Raw genomic sequence first — 25,156 nt, 5'->3', positions numbered from 1 at the left:
TTTGCAGCGTTGGGTGCGCTCTGAGCCGGGAACGCTCAGGCAGGCGAGATTCGCGAGAGTTTTGGTTTTTAGCGGTCCTCCTCTGTCACTCACTCCCAGCCTGAGAGGCTCAGATAAGCCAGACCCCTGGATCTGGGGAGGAAAGGGGCATGGTGGGCACCAGCGCAGAACGCCTCGCGTCACAAATGTGAAGACTGAGACGATTCAGCAACTAAAGGCCCAGGATTACACCTCAGGTCTCCTCGCGGAGTCACACCTCCAGGTCCCTCATTTTCTACCACTCTCTTGACATCCTTTCTGAGAGATACGGGGCAAAAGATGGGCTCCTCCTTGTCCTTTCTGTTTCAGCAGGGGTTTTTTTTTGTTTCTTTGTTTTTCCCAACTTGAAGTCTCCCTTAGGTTTCCTTGAGGATTCTCCCAACGTTTAATATTTAAAAAGAGGGTTGAATTATATTTATTTGTGTCTCATTTAGTCAGCAGCAGTACTATGTATTTTTATGTCACCGTTACGGGCATCTATTACGTATGATTTAATTTTTAAAGTAAAATCAGTGGCTTTTGGCTGTAGATATTTTCTAGTTCAACCCAGTTTGTTTATACGAAAAATGGTCATCATAAGAAGCTGTTAACATGTCAAAATTATGTATTTAATCAGGCAAGGCCATGCAGTGTGCTTACATTGGTTCCTTACACATGAGAATAATCGTTATACAGTATCCTAAAAAAAATCAAAGTGATGGAGTGACAGCCAAATAGGCTTCCGCCTCAGGGATTTTGCGTTTGCTGTGCCCTTTGCCTTGACCTTAAACACCCCTCTTTCATCACCCCTCTTCAGATGTTTGCTGAAATGTCACCAGAGAGCACATAGACTAGCACACTTACACTCACACTCTTTTCCCCTCCATCCTGCTTTATTTTCTTCATAACACATAGAACCAAATTATATACTATTTTATTGACTGTCTCCTCCAATTAGAATATAAGCTCCTTGAGAGCAGGATTCTGTCTGTTTAATTCACTGCTTAGATACTTGGGACCTAAAACAGTGCCTGGTACATAGTTGGTGTGTACTAAATATTTGTAAAATTGTGCAATGCTATAGTGGGAAGAACATGGGATTAGAAGTTGAAGCCCTGTGCAAGTTCTCATTTCACCTGCTAGCAACAATAGTTACTACAGTTACTCAGTAAAGTTATTTAACCTCTCTGTACTTCAGTTTTTCATCTATAAAATGAGATTAGTAATATCTATCTTGTAAGATTACAGTAAAGATTAAATAAGAGGTGGTAGTGTCCTACAGTGGAATACCATTTCTTAGTTAAAATGAATGAAGTATGAATTCTGAAAATGATGTTGAGTGAAAAAAAAAGCAAATGGCAAAGGGATACATAACAATATTAAATCACATACCATTTTAAAACCACAAAATAAGACTTCTAGTGAGTGAATTTTGTATACATACATATATGATAAAAGTATAAAAACATGGTTGGGAAGGATATACATCAACTCCAGGAGAGTTGTACCTCTGCAGAGGGAGAGAAGGGAATGAAATGAGGAGGTTTCAACATATCTGTGAAGGCTTTCTTTTAATAGGATTGGATTAACCATGACAAATCTACAATTTGTTATACTTGGGTGACCTGCTGATCTCTCCCAAATTCTTCCTTCTGTTCAGATCTCTCTCTGAGCTTTATATTTCATTATGTCTTCCTTTCTACTGAATTTTTTTCCTTTGAATTTTTCCCAGGTATTTTATTTTATTTTATTTTATTTTATTTATTTTTCTGCCACGTGGGACGTGGGGTCTTAGTTCCCCGATCAGGGATCAAACTTGCGCCCCCTGCATTGGAAGCACAGAGTCTTAACCACTGGACTGCCAGGGAAGTCCCCCCAGGCATTTTATTTTTGTTTAAATTTTTATTATGGAAAATTTCAAATATATACAAAAGTAGAGAGAGTAGAATAAGGACCCCCCACCCTTATGCCCATCATCCAGCTTCAACAACTATCAGCCTATGACCAGTCTTTGTTTCATCTATAACTACCCCTCCCATTTCCCCTCTCTCTAATTGGATTATTATTATTTTTTTTAAATTGCTGAATCTTAAGGTAGTCAGATTGTAACTTTTTTAAAAAATTAATTAATTATTTGTTTTTGGCTGTGTTGGGTCTTCGTTTCTGTGCGAGGGCTTTCTCTAGTTGTGGCGAGCGGGGGCCACTCTTCATCGAGGTGCGTGGGCCTCTCACCATCGTGGCCTCTCCTGTTGCGGAGCACAGGCTCCAGATGCGCAGGGTCAGCAGTCGTGGCTCACGGGCCCAGTTGCTCCGCGGCATGTGGGACCTTCCCAGACCAGGGCTTGAACCCATGTCCCCTGCGTTGGCAGGCAGATTCTCAACCACTGCCCCACCAGGGAAGCCCTGGATTATTTTAAGGAAAATCTCAGACAACTCATCAGTTTATCTGTAAACACTTTATTTTGTATCTCTTAAAGATAAGGACTAAATTCTACCTACTATATATCAAACCCATCCACTTCTCTCCAAATCCCATTATCACCATTCTAGTTTCAGACCATCACTGTCTTGTGCCTAGATTACTTACATGACATTCTAGCTTGCCTTTCTTCCTTTGGGCTTGTTTCCCCTCCAATGTATTCTCTACACTGAAGTATTACAACTTTTTTTTCTCTTCAACAGTATTATTGAAATTTTTAAAATATGCACCCTAATATGTGCATATTTACTAACCACATATATTTAGTAATATATTCTAATATGCATGGACATAATGCAGCTGTTGATTGCTTCCTGTCTTCCTCTCACCCCCTCCCCCTTTTATCATTTGGGGAGTGGAGTGTGTGGGGAGAGTGGAGCAGGAAGCTGAGAGGCTGAGGTGGGTGTGTTCCTATATCCTTGGGACCTTGGTTTCCTAAGCCCAGCATCTCAGATCAGGTCGACAACAGGGCACCAACCAATGTCCTGGAAGTTTCAGCCGGCCTGTGTACATAGAATTGTCCCCAAGGATGATTAAACTAGAGTGGGAGATGACCACCAGGTGGCACCACAACCCAAATGAGACCAAGAGGGACTTTGTTCTCAGTCAGATGCCCAAACCCCTGGCTGCCTAGCTCTGAAAGTTCCATTGTAATGCATTGGATTTTTTTTTTTTTTTTTTTTTTTTTTTTTGGCTGTGTTGGGTCTTCGTTGCTGTGCGCGGGGCTTCCTCAAGTTGTGGCGAGCGGGGGCTACTCTTCGTTGTGGTGCGCGGGCTTCTCATTGCGGTGGCTTCTCTTGTTGCGGAGCACAGGCTTTAGGTGCAAGGGCTTCAGTAGTGGCGCACGGGCTTAGATGCTCCGCGGCATGTGGGATCTTCCCATACCAGGGCTCAAACCCGTGTTCCCTGGATTGGCAGGCAGATTCTTAACCACTGCGTCACCAGGGAAGTCCCTGGATGATTTTTTTTTTTTTTAAACTCCATTTTGTCAGGATTTTACTGTGTACACTAAAATAGAAATCTTAAAGAAATGAGATTTAAAAATATAAACAGGGGCTTCCCTGGTGGCGCAGTGGTTGAGACTCTGCCTGCCAATGCAGGGGACACGGGTTCGAGCCCTGGTCTGGGAAGATCCCACATGCCGCGGAGCCACTAGGCCCGTGAGCCACAACTGCTGAGCCTGTGCTCCGCAACGAGACGCCACGACAGTGAGAGGCCCGCGCACTACGATGAAGAGTGGCCCCCGCTTGCCGCAACTAGAGAAAGCCCTCACACAGAAACGAAGACCCAACACAGCCAAAAATAAAATGAATAAATAAATAAATTTAAAAAAACAAATATATATATAAACAATTTTCCATGTTCCTTTCTACAACTGAATGGACTTCAATATACACCTCCTTGGTATGCACACACACACAAATTTTCATTTTAAATAATGTTTAATAACTTTAATTTTTAATAATTTTTATTTATTTATTTGGCTGCATCAAATCTTAGTTGCAGTACCTGGGATCTTCGTTGAGGCATGTGGGATCTTTCGTTGTGGTGCGGGCTTCTCTGTAGTTGCGGCATGCGGGTTCTCTCTGTAGTTGTGGCCGTGGGAGCGTGGGCCCTGTAGTTTGCTGCACGCAGGCTTTCTCATTGAGGCGCACGAGCTCTGTAGTTGTGGTGCACAGGCTTAGTTGCCCTGCAGCATGTGGGATCTTAGTTCCCCGACCAGGGATCGAACCTGCATCCCCTGCATTGGAAGGCGGATTCTTTATCACTGGACCACCAGGGAAGTCCCTCATTTTTAATAATTTTAAAAGTTATTTATTTTTTATTATTTAATAATTTGCATTTTTAATAGTTTTTGAAACTTTGCTCCTAGATGATGCCAGTGTTGTTTGGAATTGTTCTACATGGCAGACAGAGCACCTTTTCAAAACCAAGTATGATTATGCCATTCCCCTGCTTCAGTAGCTTGACTGTATTGAATATTGTCAGACAGATTAGTGGGTAAAAAGGGGCACATGTCTATTGGTTTTCATTGGCTAAAGCCTCAAATAACAGATCAACATAACCACAAGTCAACATTCTGAAACTTAATAAAGCAGAACAAATGATCCTGTACAGCCAAACTGCATTAATGAATTAATTTAATTCTATTAAACCCATTTAGTAGAAACACTGAAAAAGCCCATTATCAAAAAACACCTAGTTGTCATAGAGGAACTTAAAGTATTGAAGAAACTTAAATGTAAAGCTTTTTGTCTTCCTATCCATGTGGCAGTTTCACATCTGCTAAGGCTGTATTTTAGGAGAAGAACTCCATTGTATTTGGATACAATTCAGAAATGACATGGAGTACCTTCGCACGTGTCCAGGAGATTTCTATCTCAGTAATGAATTATTGGCACTTACATTGCTAAGGTCTCAAGCATGACCCTAAGATTATATCAAATGTGTTCAAATGGTAATGATTATTTACATTTGCAACCATTATTTTTACTTTTCTCAAAATCCTTTCATCTGTTTCATCTGCTGTTATCCTCCCAGTAGCTCTGTAATGTAAATAAAGCTTGAGGAGAGGTTTCTGAGTTCTCGAACTTGAGCATGCATCAGAATCACCTGAAGGGCTTACTGAAACAGATTTCTGAGCCCCAGCCCGTTCTGATTCAATGGGTCTGAAAGAGAATGAAGTAACTTGCATTTGTAACAAGCTCTTAGGTAGTGCTGATGCTGCTTGTACACGGACCACACTCTGAGTTAGCACTGTTCTAGAGTAGCATTTCTTAACCTTGGCTACGCATTGAAATTATGTGAGTGGGAAGCTTTTTAAAAGTATCTGGGTGATGATGGAGCCTCATTAGGGTCCAAGATGGCGAAGCAGGAAGACCTTGAGCTCACCTCCTCTCACAGGCACATCAAAATTATAATTTTTTTTTAATATTTATTTTTGGCTGCGTTGGGTCTTCGTTGCTGTGCGCGGGTTTTCTCTAGTTGTGGCAAGCAGGGGCTTCTCTTTGTTGCGGTGCACGGGCTTCTCATTGCGGTGGCCTCTCGTTGCGGAGCGTGAGCTCTAGACGCGTGGGCTTCAGTAGTTGTGGCTCACGGGCTCAGTAGTTGTGGTTCATGGGCTCTGGAGCGCAGGCTCAGTAGTTGTGGCGCACAGGCTTAGTTGCTCTGCGGCATGTGGGATCTTCCCTGACCAGGGCTCGAACCCGTGTCCCCTGCACTGGCAGGCAGATTCTTAATCACTGTGCCACCAGGGAAGCCCCCAAAATCATAATTATTTACAGAGCAACTATTGATGAGAAAGACTGGCAGACTAGCAGAAAAGATCTTCTACAACTAAAGGTATAAAGAAGGAACCACCGTGAGATGGGTAAGAAGGGCAGAAAGACCATATAGTCAAGACCCAAGTGGGCGGCCCACAAACTGGAGGATAATCACAACTGCAGAGGTTCTCCCCAAGGAGCGAGGGGTTTGAGCCCCACATTGGGCTCCTCAGCCTCGGGGTCCTGCACTGGGAAGAGGGGCCCTCGGAAAATTTGGCTTTGAAGGCAACTGCGGGAGAGCTAGAGGGCTGGGGGAAATGGAGACTCTGCTCTTAAAGGGCACACCTAAAATCTCACACGCTCCAGGACCCAGGGCAGAAGCAATAATTTGAAACAAGCCTGGGTCAGACCCACCTGCTGATCTTAGAGAGCCTCTCAGAGAGGCAAGAGCATCTGGAGCTCATCCTGGGGACAAAGGCACTGGTAGTAGCCATTTTGGGGAGCACCATCTACCCCATGGACACTGGAGCTGGCGAATGCCATTTTGAAGTCCTGACTCTAGCTTATTAGCACTAGCGCCCAGCCCTGCCCACCAGCCTTTTGGCACCAGTACTGGAAAACCTCAGGCTGAGCAACTAACTGGATGGAGACACAACCTCACTACCAGCAGGCTTGCTGCCTTAAGACCCCTTGAGCCCATAGCCACCCTAACCCAGCCCCACACAGCAGAGGGCCCAGGAGAGTACACCAGCACTAGCCCTGGGACCCCACAGCCCTAGAGCCAGAGACCCTGGGATCTGACTCCATCCACCGAGGGGCTGGCACTAGCCCAGGGACCAGCCTAGCCCACCAGTGGGTAGGCACCAGCCCTATGACCCCTTGGGCCCCGGCCCCACCCACTGTGGGCCAAAACACCAGCTCCAGGACCCCCAAACCCTGCAACCAGAGACCCCAGGATGCAGCTCTGCCCACCAGTGGGCTGGTACTAGCCCTAGGACCCAGCCTTACTCACCAGCGGGTGGACACCAGTCCTAGGACCACCACAGCCCTGCACCCTGCCATACCAGGACCCAGCCCACCATCCTGCAGGCCAGCACCAGCCCCAGGACCCTCTGGGTCCCAGTCCAGCCCACCAGCAAACTAACACCAGCCCTAGGAACCCCCCCCCCCCACCCGGACACTGACCCTGCCCGCCAGCAAGCTGATGCCAGCTTTGAGGCACATTGGACCCCTCAGCCAGCTGCCCTGGGATCCAGCCAGACTCACCAGTGGGCCAACACCAGCTTTGGGACACTCCATATCAGGAACTGGCCTCACCCACCAGCAGACCAATACTAGATCCAGGACCCGCAGCCCTGTAATCTTGTACTTCAGAACCTGACCCTGCCCACCAGTGGGCCAGCACTAGCCCCCAGACCCACCAGGGCCCCAGAGCCAGCAGCCTCTGCACAAGGCAGGACCTGGCAACCAACCAGACCAGGGACCAGCCATGTCTACCAGACTGCCCACCACAACAGAAGGGCCCATGCAGCCCAAATGGGGAGCACCCCTAGAATATATAGGTCTGGAGGCCAGAGGGCAGTGTGTTGTTGGGATACATAGGACATCTCGTACAAAAGGCCACTTCTCCAAGGTCAGGAAACATAACCAACCTCCCAGATACATAGAAATAAAAGCAGCCAATTTGGCAAACAGAGGCAACAGAGGAATATGTTCTAAATGAAGGAAGAAGATAAAACCCCAGAAGAAGAACTAAGTGGAGATAGGCAATCTACCTGATAGACAGTTCAAGGTAATGATCATAAAGATGTTAAAAAAACTAGGGAGAAGACTGGATGAACAGAGTGAGACATGAGAAGTTTTTAACAGAGTTAGAAAATATAAAGAACATACAGAGATGAATACAATAACTGAAATGAAAAGTATACTAGAAGGAAGCAACAGTAGATTAGATAATACAGAGGAACAGATCAGCAAGCTGGAAGACAGAGTAGTAGAAATCTCTGAAGCTGAACAGAAAAAAGAAAAAAAAAAGAAATGAGAACAGTTTAAGAGACCTCTGAGACAGCATCAAGCATACTAACATTCACATTACAGAGAACCCAGAAGGAGGAGAAAGGGACAGAAAACATACTTGAAGACATAATAGCTGAAAACTTCCCTAACAAGTTAGGAAACAGACAACCAAGTCCAAGAAGCACAGAGAGACCCAAACAGGATCAACCCAAAGGGGACCACACCAAGACACAATGTAGTTAAAATGACAAAAATTAAAGATACAGAGAGAATATTAAAAGCAGCAAGGGAAAAGCCACAAGTTATGTACAAAGGAACTCCCATCAGCCTATCAACTGACTTTTCAGCAGAAACTCTGCAGGCCAGAACGGAGTAGCGTGATATATTTAAAGGGATAAAAGGGAAAAACCTACAATCAAGAATACTCAAGCTGGGACTTCCCTGGTGGCACAGTGGTTAAGAATCCACCTGCCAATGCAGGGGACACAGGTTCAAGCCCTGGTCTGGGAAGATCCCACATGCCATGGAGCAGCTAAGCCTGTGCACCACAACTACTGAGCCTGTGCCCTAGAGCTGGTGAGCCACAACTACTGAAGCCCACACACCTAGTGCTCGTGGTCCACAGCAAGAGAAACCACTGCAATGAGAAGCCTGCGCACTGCAACGAAGAGTAGCCCCCGCTCACCACAAATAGAGAAAGCCTGCGCACAGCAATGAAGACCCAATGCAGCCAAAAATAAATAAATAAATAAATAAATAAATTTATTTAAAAAAATAAAACTCAAGCTGGCAAGGCTTTCATTCAGATTTGATGGAGAGATCAAAAGTTTTACAGACAAGCCAAAGCTAAAAGAGTTCAGAACCACCAAACCAGCTTTACAAAAAATGTTAACGGGACTTTGCTGAGCAAAAAAGAAAAGACCACAACTAGAAACGTGAAAATTATGAAAGGAAAAAGCTCAAAGGCAAATATACAACAAAAGTAGTAAATCCACCATGTATAAAGCTAGCAGGAAGGTCAAAAGACAAAAGCAGTAAAATCATTTATATCCACGATAAGTAGTGAAGGGATACACACACACACACACACACACACACACACACAAAATGTAAAATATGATGTTAAAAACAGTAAGTGCGGGGTGGGGAGAAAAAATGCAGGCTTGTTAAAATACCTTTGAACTTAAGGGATCAGCAACTTAAAATAATCACATATATATGGCTATGTGTAGTGTGGGATATATAGTCTATATGTAACATCCTTGTATGGTGACGTATCATAACTAGATTTATTGTGGTGATCATTTTGAAATATATAGAAATACCAACTCACTATGTTGTGTAACAGGAACTAATATAGTGTTTTAGGTCAGTTATACTTCAAAAATAAACAAACATAGAAAAAGAGAGCAGATTTGTGGTTACCAGAGGAGAAGGGTTGGGGGAGGAGGGATTGGATGAAGGTGGTCAAAAGTTACAAATCTCCAGTTATAAGTAAGTACTAGTGATGTAATGTAAAACATGATAAATATAATTAACTGCTATATGTTATATATGAAAGTTATTATGAGAATAAATCCTGAGTTCTCATCACAAGAAAACAAATTTTGTTTTTATTCCTTTAATTTTGTATCTATGAGATGATGGATGCTCACTAAACTTATTATAATAATCATTTCATGCTGTGTGTTAGTCAAGTCATTATGCTGTGCACCCTACACCTATACAGTGCTGTATGTCAACTATATCTCAATAAAACTGGAAGAAAAAATTATAAAATAATATAAAAAATAAAAAGTATCTGGGCATTCCCAGAGATTCTGATTTGATTGGTTTGGAGTAAGGTGTATATATATATACGCATTTGTCTACTTACCAACAAGCTCAAGCATCTACTCATATGTCTATTAATCATTTGGATTTTGTTTTCTGTTAATTACCTACTCAGGACTTTATGAGTTTTATTTTGGTTGTATCTTTTTATTGATTTATAGGAGCATTTTAATATATTATGGACATTAACCCTTTTCTGATAGATACTCTGAAAATATTTTCTCTTTGTCAGTTGCTTCTTGTCATACAGAAATTTTAATTTTTATTGTATCAAATCTGTCCATATCTTCCTTTACAGCTTCTGGGTTTTGAGTCTTGCCTAGGAAGGTTAACCCCAAGGTTAAAAGTGTTCTTTTGTACTTTTTACTAAGATTTTTGTATTTGAGTTTCCTAGTATTCATTTTCTCATTGATTTACTGATCATTTTCGAACAAGACAACGTGTTTCCCAGATGGACCATGCATTTGTCAGTATCGAAGTCCCTTTTGCTAGTTTAAGAATAAAGAGGTTTATTATGAGATGCAGATAATATATGGAATCATTGGGAGAAACAGACTTCATCATGAGGATCCAAGAACTCCCCAAATTACCGTAAAGGCAGTTGCTAACTCTGACAGGATCAGGAAGCTGCCAGAAGAGGATCATGCTTTCCCTCTCTCCTCATGCGATTCAATTTTCAACCAAAGTCTTACATGACCTGATGAAACCTAAATCATATCTGGAACCACACCTACAAGTAAATCTGGGAAATGTAGTTTTTGGCTTTCCAGGAAGGGATTCAAGAAGCGAGTTAGGGCCATCCACAGTGTCTGTTAATGTGTTATCAACTAGTCCATCACTTTCCCATTATTGTGATGTATCATCGTTTTCATAAGTACATCACAGATGAAAAAATATTGGGGGACAATCAGTCTTTGCCACACTCCACAGCTGTTTTCCTATTTCCCATCTGTTTCAGTTAATGTTGTACATGAGTTTATTTTTTTCAACTAAGGATGGGCAGGGTGTGGAGGGAGGAGAGAGAATGTAGTAAACTGCCCCAGATCATCCTTCTGTGCCCTAAAGCCGTTTCCCCCCCCAATGCCTGTTAGGCTGACTTCATCCTGAAATAACTCCTCAGCTTGATCTCCAGTCCCTACCTGCTCATCATCTGCATCTATTCTGAAACCTGGATCATCCATTTAGTTCTTTATCTCAGTCATCAAAGTTTTAAATTCCCAACTATCTGGTCAAAATTTCTGTACTTGCAACATCTTCTCATAATTATTTGAAGGTATTAATTATACTTTCCAAATGTCATCTTCTGATGGTTGTCTAGCTCTGTTTTCTCTACTGTTGGTTGTAGCAATGGTGCTTCTCTCATAGTCATTTTTTCCTCAAATGTGTGATATAATGTTTAGTTATCTGTTCAATTTTGTATTTTATTTTATTTATTTATTTTTATTGAAGTAGTGTTGATTTAACAATTTTGTATTTTAGAATCTCTGTTCATTTTACCTTTTTATTCACTGTAGCCATCCTTTGCCAATTTGGGGTAAGGAACAGTACTCGAGAGGCCAGGATGTGTTGGCAGCTCACCCTCCAGGTGTGGGAGACTCGTGTTCTTTCTGGAAGTCTGTAGCTACCAGGACCACAGTTTAGACCCCGCTGGGGAGAAAAAAGGTGTTGACTAGCCTAGCTGCTCTAAATCTCTTTCCCCAGTTACTCTCTCCGAGCAGTGCCTCAGTGCCCTCCTTCCATTTCTTGATCTGTTAGCTGAGTTTGCACACCCTTCCCCCAACTGCTCCATCCTTTGCCTTAGCCTCCTCCTCTGTATGATTTGAGCTGAACGTTCCTTCCATCTTCGTTCTCTGAGATGTGATCCTCTCTGTATTTTGTCTTTTCTCAACATTTCTGGTTTGTTCATGGCAGTTTTTCTTGTTTTCCTAGGATATTTTTTTCTTTTAACAAGTATCTCGCGGACTTCCCTGGTGGCACAGTGGTTAAGAATCCACCTGCCAATGTAGGGGACATGGGTTCGATCCCTGGTCCAGGAAGATCCCACATGCTGCGGAGCAACTAAGCCCACGCGCCACAACAACTGAAGCCCGCGTGCCTAGAGCCCGTGCTCTGCAACAAGAGAAGCCACCGCAATGAGAAGCCCGCGCACCACAACGAAGAGCAGCCCCCGCTCGCCTCAACTAGAGAAAGCCCACAGGCAGCAGCGAAGACCCAACGCAGCCAAAAAAAACCCACCATTTTTTTCTTTACCTTTATGGGGAAATAATTTATATAAAATACGTTTAATAAATTTAAAGTGTACAATTTAGTTTTCACAGTTGTAGACTCCTGTGAAATCTCCACTATAATCAAGACAAGATTTCTTTTCCGTCATCCCCAAAAGATTTTTACTGCCCCTTGACAGCCCATTCCTCCCTTCACCCCTGGCTCCAGGCAATTACTGGTTTGCTTTTTGTCAGTTTAGGTTAGTTTGAACTTTATATAGATGGAATCATATATTTGTCTCTGGCCTCTTTCACTCAGCATAATAATTTTGAGATTTATCCATGTTGAAGCCTATATGAGTAATTCTTTCCTTTTTTTTTTTTTGCTGAGTAGTATTCCATTGCATAGATGGATATTGCACAATTTGTTTATCCATTCACCTGTTGGTCGGCATTTGGGTTCCTTCTGGTTGGGGCTATTGTGAAAAAAAGCCGCTGTGGACATTCATATTCAAACCTTTGTGTGAACATATGTTTTAATTTCTCTTGGGTAATAACCACGAATGGAATGGATGGGTTATATGGCAGATGTGTGTTTAACCTTTTAAGAAATGTATTGTGAGAACTCACAACTCCTTTACATCTGGGCTCAGATAAGGATACTTAAGCCACTGATTTCTCTAGGTGTAAGGCAGGGAGAAATCCTTATTCTCCTCAGCCTTAGCCCACGTACTTCCATATTTAATTGATTATCGACTCCTTTGGGTTCCTAAAATAATTCCAACATCCTTCTTTTTCATCTCTCAAGCCATACTAATATCATCTCAGGATTTCTTGGGTACCTATTTTGTACCCAGTACTGTGCTAGGCGCTAAAGGGTCACACAGGACTTTGAGTTAAAGTGGCAACAAATTAGGGCCCCCTCCTGTTGCCTGGACACAGCTGGAGAGACCACAACCATAGGTTATGCTACAGGCAAAATACTTGAGAACTTGTTGCATTCCACTTACTTGACTCACACGCTAGAGGAAATATCCCACCTTTGCGTGTGAGCTGTAGTTACTTATTTTTTAAGGAGGTGTGGCTGTTAAATGAAGAGGAAGTGTTGTGTGAAATCCCAAAAAGAGGGAGAAGGGGAGAGAAAACTTTCCTCTTTTAATACCAAATATGTATATCTTTTCTTTTGACCGGAGGTTCGCAACGTGTGGTATCCGAATTAGTAGTACCTGTTTCCCCTGTGAAAATGTGAGGCATACAAATGGTCGGGCCTCATCCTAGATGTCCTTGAATCTGAGCTCTTGAGTGTGGGAACTGTGTTTCAACAAGCCCTCCACGTGCCTCAGATCCACACTCAAGTTTGAGAAGCACTGTGCTAAGATCATTCCAATTGTGTAGATGGTCATCTTTAGGCTTGGAGGAAGGTGCGTGCTGGGTAGCTTTGGGCAGTAAGGATAAGGTTGCCGCAGCGCCCCTCCACCACTCCCTCCTCTCCTCTCCCAGCACCTGCAGCTCCACTTCAGCTCTTGGCCTCGGGTCCTTTCCCCTGGGAGCCGCAACCAAAACCCGGCAAGTGGATTTCGAGTTTGCTGACCCGGGTGCCGGCCGGGCATGCGTAGTGGCGCGAGCGCAGCAGCTAGGCGGGCGCGGCCAGGTAGCCGCAGAACCGACCTGCGGGTGCCTGGATCGGGAGCGGGAGCTGCGGGCTGGAGGGCAGGTACGCGGCGCGGCGGTGGGGTCCGAGAGGAAGCCTGAACCGACAGGCAGAAAGCAAAGCTTTACTTCCTCGCAGGCGCTCGGCGGCGGCTCCAAGGGGAGTCTCTCCGGGTTTCCCTCGCTGGAGAGGTGGCTCCCGGCGCCCGCTGTGCAGTGCTGCGCCCGCCGACCTCAGGGCGCGCTCCTGCTCAGTCTGGGCAGCATGTAGTGCGGGCAGGTGTTAAATCGTGTATTTATGCTGTTTACACAGTAAGCCTGAGAACTGCATTATGATTCTCTGCATGAAGTTAGGCATTTCGTTAACTTTTCTATTTTCCTCTCTTTTAAACTTTGAGTGGCCGCTGGTGAGGCTTTCTGATCCAGCCTGTTTCGCTGGACTTCTGTGACTGGTTTATTTGCCTTTGGTCTTTTGGTGCATAGGCTCAGTAGGACTGGAGTGAAATCAGCATCCGTGGTTTCTGGTTTTGGTGCCTTTCCTGGAGCAGGGGGCCCCTGGATGCGGCATTAAAAAAAAAAAAAAAAAGCCAACTTTCAGCGCATTTCAGTGCCCAAAACTTTCTGCATTTCAGCTGTATTTTAAAGTAGAGACTTCGTAAAGTTGAAGATTTCCCCCCCTTACTTTTCTACATTACTGTTATTTCAGGCATCGTTTGGTTTTAAAAGGAAGCGGTCTTTTATTTTGTTTTTTAAAATTAATTTTTATTGGAGTATAGTTGATTTACAATGTTGTGCTAGTTTCTGCTGTACAGCAAAGTGAATCAGCTCCACAGGTACATATATCCACTCTTTTTTAGATTCTTTTCCCACATAGGTCATTAACGAGTACTGAGTAGAGTTCCCGGTGCTATACAGTAGGTTCTTATTAGTTATCTATTTTATATATAGTAGTGTATATATGTCAGTCCCAGTCTCCCAATTTATCCCTCCCCCCCTTAACACTTAGTAACCATAAGTTTGTTTTCTACATCTGTGACTCTATTTCTGTTTTGTAAATAAGTTCATTTGTACCAATTTTTTTAGATTCCACATTTAAGTGATATCATATGGTATTTGTCTTTCTCTGTCTGACTTCACCCAAAATGACAATCTCTAGATCCATCCATGTCGGGAAGCAGTCTTTTAGATGAGTAACAGAATTCTCACTTTTCTCCCCTTTATTTACCCTGTCACATTTAATAGTTCACACAGAGATATTTTACCCTGGGGCTGCGGTATTGGAAACGCGTGTACGAGGTTAAGGTTATGCTGCACAAATTTCTTGGATAACCTGTAAGCCATAAACAAAATTTGGGGACCACACACTGAACATTCTTTAAGTGTCAAATTTATGATGTGGGAGGTGTGTACATAGAATTAATAAGTTTAGGGAAAAAAATTTTCTAGTTCAGGAGGAGAAACCTATATGGAAAGGGAATACAGATATCTGCCTTTTCCTTCACCCCCCTCCTGCCCCCGCCCCCGCCCCCGCCCCCGCCCATGATGAATGTTTTAATGGCAGAAATAATATACAGTTGGTTTAGTTTTGGCCTGTGGAGACCTTCGAGGTCAGCCAGTTCAGCTGCTTCAGTTTACAAATGAGAAAACCGAAACCAAGGAGGTTAAATGACTTGCTGTGGCTGCTGGAGCCCCTCCTTGGCAAAGCTGGGCCCGGGCCCCAGGTTTTCTGATTTGCAGGGCTCTTTTTACCATCCCCTGCCGATACTCTCCTCAGAGTTTGGTTAGATTATTACACTTTCTTTTTCTCTTCTACCTCCTTATACTTTGTAATCTGGCTTAGGCAGAAGATTAGCTATTCCTTCTACTAAGCTTGCTAGTACCTTGTAAACTCCTCTCAGAGAGTACCCTCTCATTCAAGCCCCACCTAACAATTGGCTGGTCTTGAAACCGCCCTCCTTCCTTGCCTCAGAATGCTTGTTTGCCTCCCTCCATGTTGAAGTCCTGCGTATGCTGCAAGGTGTAGCTCAGGTGTGCCTCTTCCTAGAAGCCTTCCTTGATTACTGCAGCCAGAAAGTAGCTCTCCTCCTTCTGAACCCTCTAACGTTTATTACTGTTGGCTGTGCTAGTATCCCTCATCTTTAGTATCCCGGATTGTTGAATTTTAGTACATAACCCAACTTCCTGACCAGTGTGTGTAAGCTCTTGGAGCTTCAAGCCTATGACTTAGACTTCCCACCCAGAACTAAGCACTAGTAATGTTCTTGGTACTGTTTGTGGGAGGGAGGAAGTGAAGTAGGGGAGGTTTGGTAAAGGGATTTGATGTGGATGTCCTGTGAAATGAGGGAGGCCACCTTAGAGCTATAGCAAGACAGTGGCCAAGTCAAACCAGCCTGATGGGATGATTCTCATATCTTCATGAGAGGTCATGATGGATCATTTAGGGCAGTTCTGGTGACAGGAGTCAAATCATAACAGAGGAGAGTTGCCTAAGGCCTGGACTTAAGCATGTGATTCTAAGTGCTGAGTGGAGAGCACAGATGTGAGAAGTGTTGTAAAGGGGAAAGCATTTGTAAGAGACTAGATGCTGGGACTTCCCTGGCAATCGGGTGGTTAAGACTCTGAGCTTCCACTGCAGGGGGCACTGGTTCGATCCCTGGTCGAGGAACTAAGATCCCGCATGCCGTGCTGCGTGGCCAGAAACTAGATGCAGAGAAGAAAAGATGCTCTGAAAGTTGCTTTAGCTTCAGGTTTGGGGTGTTGGTAATGTTCTTTTTATTTTATAAATAACCTCCAACGGTGACATTATCTCTTTCTGTTTCTTACAGTTGTTGATGTGATTGTCTCATTTGCCATTCTAGATGATAAGTTCTTTGGGAGATGACCTTTAATCCCTCACAGTGCCAGGCACGTAGCTTTGCAGTATTAGATACTCAATAATTATTGCATTAATAAATAAACAAGTGTATTTTGACATGGGGAGGGTGGGAGTTTAGGATCTTAGAGCTATAAGGTAGCACTTTATCCAGACCATCCCCTCATGATGTAGAGGTGGAGCTGAGATGTGCTTAGCTAAGCTAGTTAGTGGTTTAGCCAGAGCCTCTGCCCTAGTCTCATCGCTACTAGTCCCTAACTTTTCAAGGTTGATGACCCCAAGATTAATTTGAGTTGGAGATGTTCTGTGGATCAAAAGCCCTCAGAGACCTAACCTAAAGAGGGGAACTTGGTGACCAATGGGAGGATGTCTGTGTCATTGGAAGAGATGACACACAAAGGATGACTGGCCAGTTCAAGGTTGAATGAGGGGCAAGGCTGCAGACCTGGGGATCTGGAGTCAAGGAGGAGTCTGGAAAGGACATGGTAGCTTAGCTTGTCAGTGGCAGAAGATACAAACGGGTGGGGCCCAAGTCCATGGATTGAGAGTGTATTGGGGAGAGATATTTTACACTACCGGGAGGTAGTGAGTGATGGCCGTGGTGTTTATGACCCAGGAATGTGAGGTAAGCTTGAGAGAGAGAGAACTGTGATCAGACTCTCCACCTGGAAAAACAAGACAGAAGGCAGGGCTTCCAAACCCCAAATCCTGGATCAAGAAGTAGTTTGGTATATTTGTTTACTTGGAACAGATATTGCAAATAGCCGTTTTGCAAATCAAAACACAGCCTTTTCACTGAGCTGCACACAGCATTGAGGGAGCTGTTGGAGGGCACACATCCTTTCTGTTGACAATCACACTGTAGTTGATCACCATCTTCAACTGGCAGTGATTCCTCTTCTTATGAGTCAAGAAGAGAGAGCACTTGGGAGGAGATACGGAGTTTGAGATATGATTACTGGGGGGCAGGGAAGGGTTGGCTAAGTTTAGAGGAATTACTTTTCTTTTTAATCTTGACGTTAGTCCAAATTGATTGGACAGTGAAATGCAAGATCAAGCAGTATGTTGAAGTTAATGTCTCATACACTTAACGCCCAGGTATTAAATTCCAGAGTAATGTATCATAACTCTGTGTAAAATGACTGTACTATGTAACTTTCTCCAAATAATAATACTAATATTAGTAGCTAGTATTTTAAAATGTTTTACATGGACCAGACACTGTACTAAACACTTTACAAGCAATATGTCGTTGAATCTCTACAGACCATCTGATGAAGTTGGTGCAAATATTATTCCCATTTTACAGCTGAGAAAACTGAGACTTAGGTAAAAATCACATTTCTGAGGTCACATCATGGACAAGTGGCTGAACTGAGCTTGGATCCCAGGCCTACCTGACTTCAGGCACTGAGAGCTAAAGTAACTTAATCAAATAGCTTAACAAAATGCAAAACGGATAAATGTGGTAACCCTAACAGATGCTTAGAATGGCTACAGATTTTATCTGGTGACACTCCCAACATTCTTTGAGCCAGACTTTCATAAGAGAAACAAAACAACAGTGATGAATCTTTCTGGGTTTTGTTTTTAAAATTATTCCACTCAGTCTTTATCTCCTTTTCACCCTTGAAGACTTCCTGGAGGCAGAGACAGCAGCTCTTTCTCTGGGTGCACCATAAAGCTCTTTTGGGGTGATGGAGGTGAGTTGGTAGGGATCCAGGAGATGCCTCTGGAGTTGGGGGGTGAGACTCACCTTGTGTATAAGCCTAAGGACTCTAGGGTGAACAGTTCATAAGGATTTTTTCACCTGGGGTGGCAGGACTCACCGTTGAGAGCTCCTGGAAGATCTGTGGGTCCTGACCCTAACCCTGATCTCAGATCTTTGAACTGTGGTCAGAACCCTCAGGCTGAATCCAAACCTGGACACTTCTTCCGGGATCTTTCAGTTCAGGGAGTTCTGACGTCAGTGTGGACACGTTGCAGTTGGAGGTGGGTGTCGATACCTCAGGGAAGGCCCCGGGTCAGAAACAAGTGATTTAGAGGCAGGGTTGCCAGGCCTCAGCCTTGACCAGCTGACTTGGCTGTGAGAAAATGTCCCGTACCTTCCTGCTTGGTGTACCACATTACTCTCTCATGGGAGGCTCAGAATAGAATCCAGCTGAGGATGTTCCTCTCCTCCCGGTGCTGCCCGAGCCCCTCTGTCCGTTTCCTGCTTCTGCCTCTGTGCTGGTTCTGTGCATTCTCAGGGCCTGTCTCTCTGGGCGTGAAAGGAAAGGCCGCCTGCTTCAGGCCCTTACCCATTACGTGTTTCAACATCCCAAAATCCAAATCAAACTTTTGATGAAAATCAGGGAGAAAGAGGCCTTTGTGATGCCTACCGGTTTATTGCTTATAAAATGGTTATACAGTTTTGATTGCTGGAACTGTTGCTGACATATAAAATCACATGAGATGTGAGGCTGTGTTAACTTTGATCGTCTTATTTCTTTTCAGTACTACTGTGTCTGAAAGTGCCTACTTGCCTTTTCTGGTGAGAAACATGTAACGTGGCTTCTGTGAAAGCGAGTTGCTCTTTAGTAATACTGTGGGCACAGAAAGGGCGAGAGAGGACTGATAAGGAGAGTTTTTCTCTTATTTAAAACACTTGTTTCATCAGAAAGTATTTTCTTTTCTAAGAGAGTTATGTGTTATTTGTTAAAAGTCCAGTTGTGAAGGAGACTTTAACCTTATGATAAACTAGATCTTTCTTTTTGAGCAATTCAGAGCTATAAAACTACAAGAATATTTGGGTTATGACTCACTGCACAGAGACATGCCTTCTTCAGAAAATCCAAGCCAACCACAAAGAAAACACAAGAAACTGTCTTTTTCTGATAGTAAGGTGGATGGATATCTTAGTAAGGTGGAAGCAAAAAAGTAAAAGGTTTTGGGGAATGGTTGACAGGAGAAATTCAGTATTAGAGGAAACCAGAATTACTTCATTATTGAGAAACTCAATAGATTGTTTAAAGATCCAGTCCCAGGAAATAACATTTAAAAGAAAAATGATGAAAGCCCCTTCAATTTGTTAGAGAACCAAAAAACAAGAGATTTTAGCAGTACTGTCAAAATAGAATTTGGATTGAATTTGAGTTTAAAACATTGGTAATGGTAAATGTATGTAAAAGGATTTCATGTTAATTGCCCCCTACAATGAATTCCCACATGGGGCCTCTGCATTCCATGAATAAAAGAGTAAACCTATCTCCATGGATCACAACTGTAAAACCCAAAGTGATGCATGACAGTCTGTGACCTAAAACTGATGTTGATCAAGGAAATTTGAATGCCTTAGACAGAAAGTACTGGCTCTATTCACACTTTGTTCCCATAGCTGGTGCTCAGAATCTAGATTGAATTGTTAAAATGAAAGAAAAACAGGTTCAGAACTGACTCGTTTACAGTGAATGATCAAAGGCACAAGTAGACTTTTTGTCTCATTTTACTTTGTCATCTTAAATGCCACCTTTTATGGCTATATTGGGTTTTTTTTTCTTTTTTTGTCCTTGATGATGTATACTGTGTACTGTTTATAGGTAAAAATCAATGCAAACTAGAATTCTGAGGTTTGATAAATGTCTCTGCTTAGGGTTTTAATGCTATTCATCAATAATTTGGTGGAATGATAATATCAAATTAGTACATAATTGAACCTTCAGCTCAGTAGCAAGTTAGTATTTATAACCATTGGGAACAAATCAAAAGTTCTCAAAGACTCCGTAATTCTTTCACTTGAAAACTCTCTCAGCATTTTATCCTAGTCAAGTCTCCCTTTTCCTTCCTCTCCCCTCAGAGGGTCATTGGGACACTCTTTTGTTCCAAGGGGTATTGCCAAGAGTGGCCCAGTTATTTCAGAGTTGAAGTGTTATTAGGTCAATGAGGTGCTAGCCATGAAACACAGCTCACAAAAACCGAATGATGTTTTTCAGCAAAAGTTGTCGTGCCAAGTGAATTAATTTTGGAAAAACAGCACTAGCATCAATTGGCCTGATCCCTTTTCCTATCCTTGAACAGCCCAAGTTAAACCCAAGATCACCATCTGTGGAAAAAAGGTAATCTGAGAATCTCTGAATGTGTATTGCTCAATCAAAATGAGCCCCGTAGGGTAATTAAAGTTTAGATATCTGAAATCAGTTGGCCTATGATCAGGTCCATGGATGAGAAGTCAAAGTCTGTGATTCTGTTTCTGACCCCATGAGAAGAGAGGCCTTCTCTTCAGCTGCAGGTTTGATGATTAAACAAGATAGTAAATGTGAAAGCAATTAGTAACCTATAAGGTGAGGAGGTAAGGTATTTATTGATATAATAATTTTCCAGCTTCACTGCCTTTCATTGATAAGTGGCCAAGACTTTGAGAATGAATGACTTGCCTGCTTGAGGTTACCTGGCTTGGAAATGGCAGAGATGGAACTCACATCTGTGTCTTTTCATTTCAACATTTGACAAAATGTTAGGGCTCAGCATTGGGACTATAGTGATGGCCAAGACAGATATAGGGTCCCTGTCCTCATGGAGCGTCTTGCACCCCAAATACAGTGCTCTTTCAGTCAATCCATATTTCCTTCTTGTACTGACCAGAGGGAATAATTTCTCTATGAAATTGACATCTGGCTTTTATAAAATCTTAAATGTGTTTATGGCTAAGCCTCGACTATGGAGCTCTTTAAGTGATGTCTCTGTTCCCAAAGGTGCCTTCAACAACTGCTCCCTAAACTTCAGATCTCACTTGACAGGGTATTTATTCATCTCCATTGTGGAGAGAGGAGTTGGATTCCTCTCAGCATCCTTCTCAGGGGCTTGTTGCGGAAGAATACTTTCCCCTCTTCCTCTGCAAAATCAAAGGGATTTGATTGCCGAAAGGGAGCTGGGCTGCGACAGCACTGTAAGTGAGGCACGCCCCATGTACTCACAGGTTCTCAGTCAGCTGGGGGAGGCAGACACAGAGACAGCCTGTGACACAGGTGAGCACCAGGAGGAAGGGCAGAATGAGGCTTTGGGGGAGCCCGAATGGAGAGCAGTTCATTCTGTTCAGTGGGTTGAGGAAGATGTCAAGACTTTTGAGCTGAGCCTTGAAAGAAAAGCACAAGTTCAATCTACAGAGAATAGATAGAGGAAAAAGCATTCCTTGGGGAAGGGACAGCATGAGCAAAAGCACGGAGACAGGATGGAGCTGACCTGTTCAGGAAAATGCAGGTACTTTAATGTGCTCTAACAGGTGATCGGGCATAAGAATCAGTTGGAGAGCTTGTTAACAAACGGGTTGGTGGGTCCCAACTCCAAGTTTCTCATTCTTTAGGTCTGGGGTGGGGCTGGAGAATTTTTTTTCTTTTGAGTTAGGTCTATATTTTATTTTATTTTTAGTTTTTTGAGCAGGGAAAGTTTAATATAAAGAATTATTAACTATAATGGGGACTGGAGTAATAAGAGATTGGGTAATAAGTAGCAGAGAGAATATAGTAATATAGGCTGCTTCCTATGTCTGCTATTCCTATATTCTTTTTTTAAAATTTTTTATTGGAGTGTAGTTGCTTTACAGTGTTGTGTTAGTTTCTGCTGTACAGCAAAGTGAATCAGTTATACATATACATATATTCCCTCTTTTTTAGATTTCCTTCTTATTTAGGTCACCACAGAGCACTGAGTAGAGTTCCCGGTGCTATACAGTAAGTTCTCATTAGTTATCTATTTTATACATAGTGGTGTATATATGTCGATCCCAGTCTCCCAATTCATCCCACCACCACCTCTGGCCCCCCCTTGGTATTCATATGTTTGTTCTCTACATCTGTGTCTCTATTTCTGCTTTGCAAATAAGTTCATCTGGGCTGGAGAATTTCATTTCAACAAGTTCCCAGCTGATGCTGAGGCTGATGATCTGGGAATCACACTTTGAGAGCCACTGGACGAGAGTGTAGTAATGTAGGTTAGATAGGAGAGCTAGAAACAAGTGGTTTTCTTTGGAAACGGTACTAACTTCATAAAACTGTTGTTACAGGGTTTTTTAATTGTTATTTTCTTTTTACATTAGTTTCATTTACCAAGTGGTTGCTGCCTTGTGCCCTTTGCTGCCCTCTGGAAGTTCCTTACCCACTCCACCCTGACCCCAGCCCCCCAGTTCTCCCAAGAAACCAGCCCTTTTCTTGTATTCCGTATTTTTGAAATAACTGCGGTTCAGCCAGTATGACATTCCACTTATGGAGAGTTGAAAAGCTGACATCAGCTAGAAGATGTTAGGAGTTGACCCAAACCAAGCGTGAATGACTACTAAACTCAAGGAGTATGTTTTTGGATTTTATTTTGTTAATCTGGATGTAATATTAAACTTCATTTTATAAGTATTTTTGGAATAGCTTGCAAGATCTGAGGTCAGGGGTAGGATGTACACAATTGCAGAAAGTTCCTTCCTTGCCCCTCAGAAAACGTGCAGTCTTGTAGGAAAGTTAAGATATATGAATTCCTGGCTCCAGTACAGGGCAGCTGGTGCTAAGTGCTATAAGAAAGATAGGAACCGACCTGTGATAGGTCTGAGAAGGAGGAAGTTTCACTTTCCATTGGAACAATTAGGGCAGTCAGGGCAGAGTTGATGGGGTGATCATTTATGCTGTCTTCTGATGTTTTACCCATCTTTGTGAGCCAGCTGATAAGAGGCCTTCCTTTTGTCTACATAAAGAAAATAGTGGAGGAGGAAGCATATGAAGTAGGCAGTGAAGGATGGGCAGGTGCTCACCAGGTAGAGTGCGCAGCTGGGGGAGTTATGGGGAGAGGTGTTCCAGACAAAGGAGCAACTGAACCTCCAAACAGAGGTGCAACGGGGAAACGCGGGTTCAGCCGGTGCTGAGTTCTCCAGTTCATTACGGAAAGTAGAGGGAGATAAGACTGGAAAAGCGTTTTGGGAAGATGGTGGAACCTCTTGAGTATGAGGTTGAGGGATTTGGACTTTATTCTGTAGGCAGTGTGAGTCACAGGTTTATCTTAGCTTACGTTCACTTCCGGTTTACTCCTGACTCCCAACACGTTGGAAGAGGAGGAACCCTTGCCGTGTGTTGACCTGTGGTTCATATTCTTTTGGAAAAACACCTAAAAATGCTTTTTTCCTGGTTCTGATTTTAATTCTTTTTTTTTTTTGCCGTGGTGCTTGGCTTGCAGGATCTTAATTCCCTGACCAGGGATTGAACCCGCGCCCTCAGCAGTGAAAGCGCAGAGTCCTAACCACTGGACCGCCAGGGAACTCCCTGATTTTAATATGTGTATTTCAGTCATCTTACAGACTTGCCAAAATTAATCCATCATATTAAAGGCTTCTGTGTCTTTCAAAAATATGTAAAATATAAAAGGACAACCAATTTCAGTTTCTGAGAGACAGATTATAAAAAACGAGATAAAAATAAATAAATCACCAAGTCAAGAGATTATAGTACTTGTTCAGGGTTGTTCTGGGAAGAGGAGCGAATTCAAAAGTGAAGGCTAAGGCTGTAAGCATGGTGTTCTACAGATACTTTCAAACTGACTTCAAGTGCTGAAGGATTACAGAGGTAAAAGTGAGAGGCGACGAGGTGTCTCTTTGGGATGCTTTAGCTATACATTGGGAGATTCTACTGGTTGAGTACTGGTTTAGAAAAGCTTGTCTCTGGAGAATAGAAGGTACTAAGTCCTTCTGTTCATCTTTTTGGGGTGACATCCACAGATGGTAAAGACATTTGTGTCTCAGTGGAGATTTTGAGAATCTTCTGTGTGTCTCCTAAAAAGAATCCTGTGTTTAAAACTACAGTGTGGTGGGCTTCCCTGGTGGCGCAGTGGTTGAGAGTCTGCCTGCCAATGCAGGGGACACGGGTTCGAGCCCTGGTCTGGGAGGATCCCACATGCCACGGAGCAACTGGGCCCGTGAGCCACAACTACTGAGCCTGCGCGTCTGTAGCTTGTGCTCCGCAACAAGAGAGGCCGCGATAGTGAGAGGCCCGCGCACCGCGATGAGGAGTGGCCCCCACTCGCCGCAACTAGAGAAGGCCCTCGCACAGAAACGAAGACCCAACACAGCCAAAAATAAATAAATAAATAAAATTAAAAAAAAAAAAACTACAGTGTGGTGGGAAAAGCAAAAAAGGTGGATTCGTAAGTAGAAGCTGCTACCCTGCGTTGTCACTTGCTAGCTGATTGATAGAAGAGGTGGGTGAGTGGGACAGAGCTGAGTGACTCATCCACAGCTGAGAGGTTCAGTGGGTAGGAGAATCTCCAAGTCATTCAGCCTGTCTGAACCTTGGTTTTTGTTGCTGTTGTTGTTTGCATTTTGGTTTTTGTTGTGGATTAAATAAGATAAAATAGGAATGATACAATATGCATGTTAGATCAAAATCTTCCAATACTAAGATTTATTTTGTTATAAGTTCTTGTGGCCACATTTGTGGCCACGCAGAGTGTGAGTTTCTTGAGGGCAGGATTGTGTCATTTTCAGTTTGTATCCTCATTGCCTGAATGCCTGCTCTGCAAGGAGGCACTTGATAAATTGTTGAATGAATGGAACATGAAAAGGAATGAATGAATGGATGAATCTATACCCACCCCCACCCCACCCACATAGCCAATATTTTCTAGTTTGTACTTGCCTGTAGAGACTTATCCATGGTGCCTTATTTTCAGACTGCTAACTCCAAGCCTGTGTTTTATTGACAGTAAATCTTGAGAGAGACTCCAGCTTTACCCAGGAGACAGCTGCATAGCTTGAATTCAAAGTATAAGAATCTTTGTAGATTCACATGCGTTCTAGACTAATTCCAGAAATGAA

General features: G+C 43.1%; 1 protein-coding gene and 1 long non-coding RNA gene across 2 annotated transcripts in view; both read left to right on the top strand.

Moving 5' to 3' along the window:
* Positions 1 to 2: 2 nt before the first annotated feature.
* LOC132365205 (uncharacterized) lies at positions 3 to 11,922 on the top strand. Its single transcript, XR_009503055.1, has 2 exons — positions 3 to 262; positions 11,539 to 11,922. It is a non-coding gene; the product is annotated as an uncharacterized LOC132365205 (long non-coding RNA).
* Positions 11,923 to 13,441: 1,519 nt separating this feature from the next.
* PLS1 (plastin 1) overlaps positions 13,442 to 25,156 on the top strand; it is a 110,277-nt gene continuing 98,562 nt past the window's right edge. Inside the window, exon 1 of the mRNA XM_059920170.1 lies at positions 13,442 to 13,527. The gene's annotated coding sequence lies outside the window, so the exon portion shown is untranslated. The remainder of the gene's footprint in view (positions 13,528 to 25,156) is intronic.

The sequence above is a fragment of the Balaenoptera ricei genome, chromosome 4 (assembly GCF_028023285.1).
Source record: "Balaenoptera ricei isolate mBalRic1 chromosome 4, mBalRic1.hap2, whole genome shotgun sequence".
NCBI lineage: Eukaryota > Metazoa > Chordata > Mammalia > Artiodactyla > Balaenopteridae > Balaenoptera > Balaenoptera ricei.
This window is presented reverse-complemented; position numbering and strand designations above follow the sequence as displayed.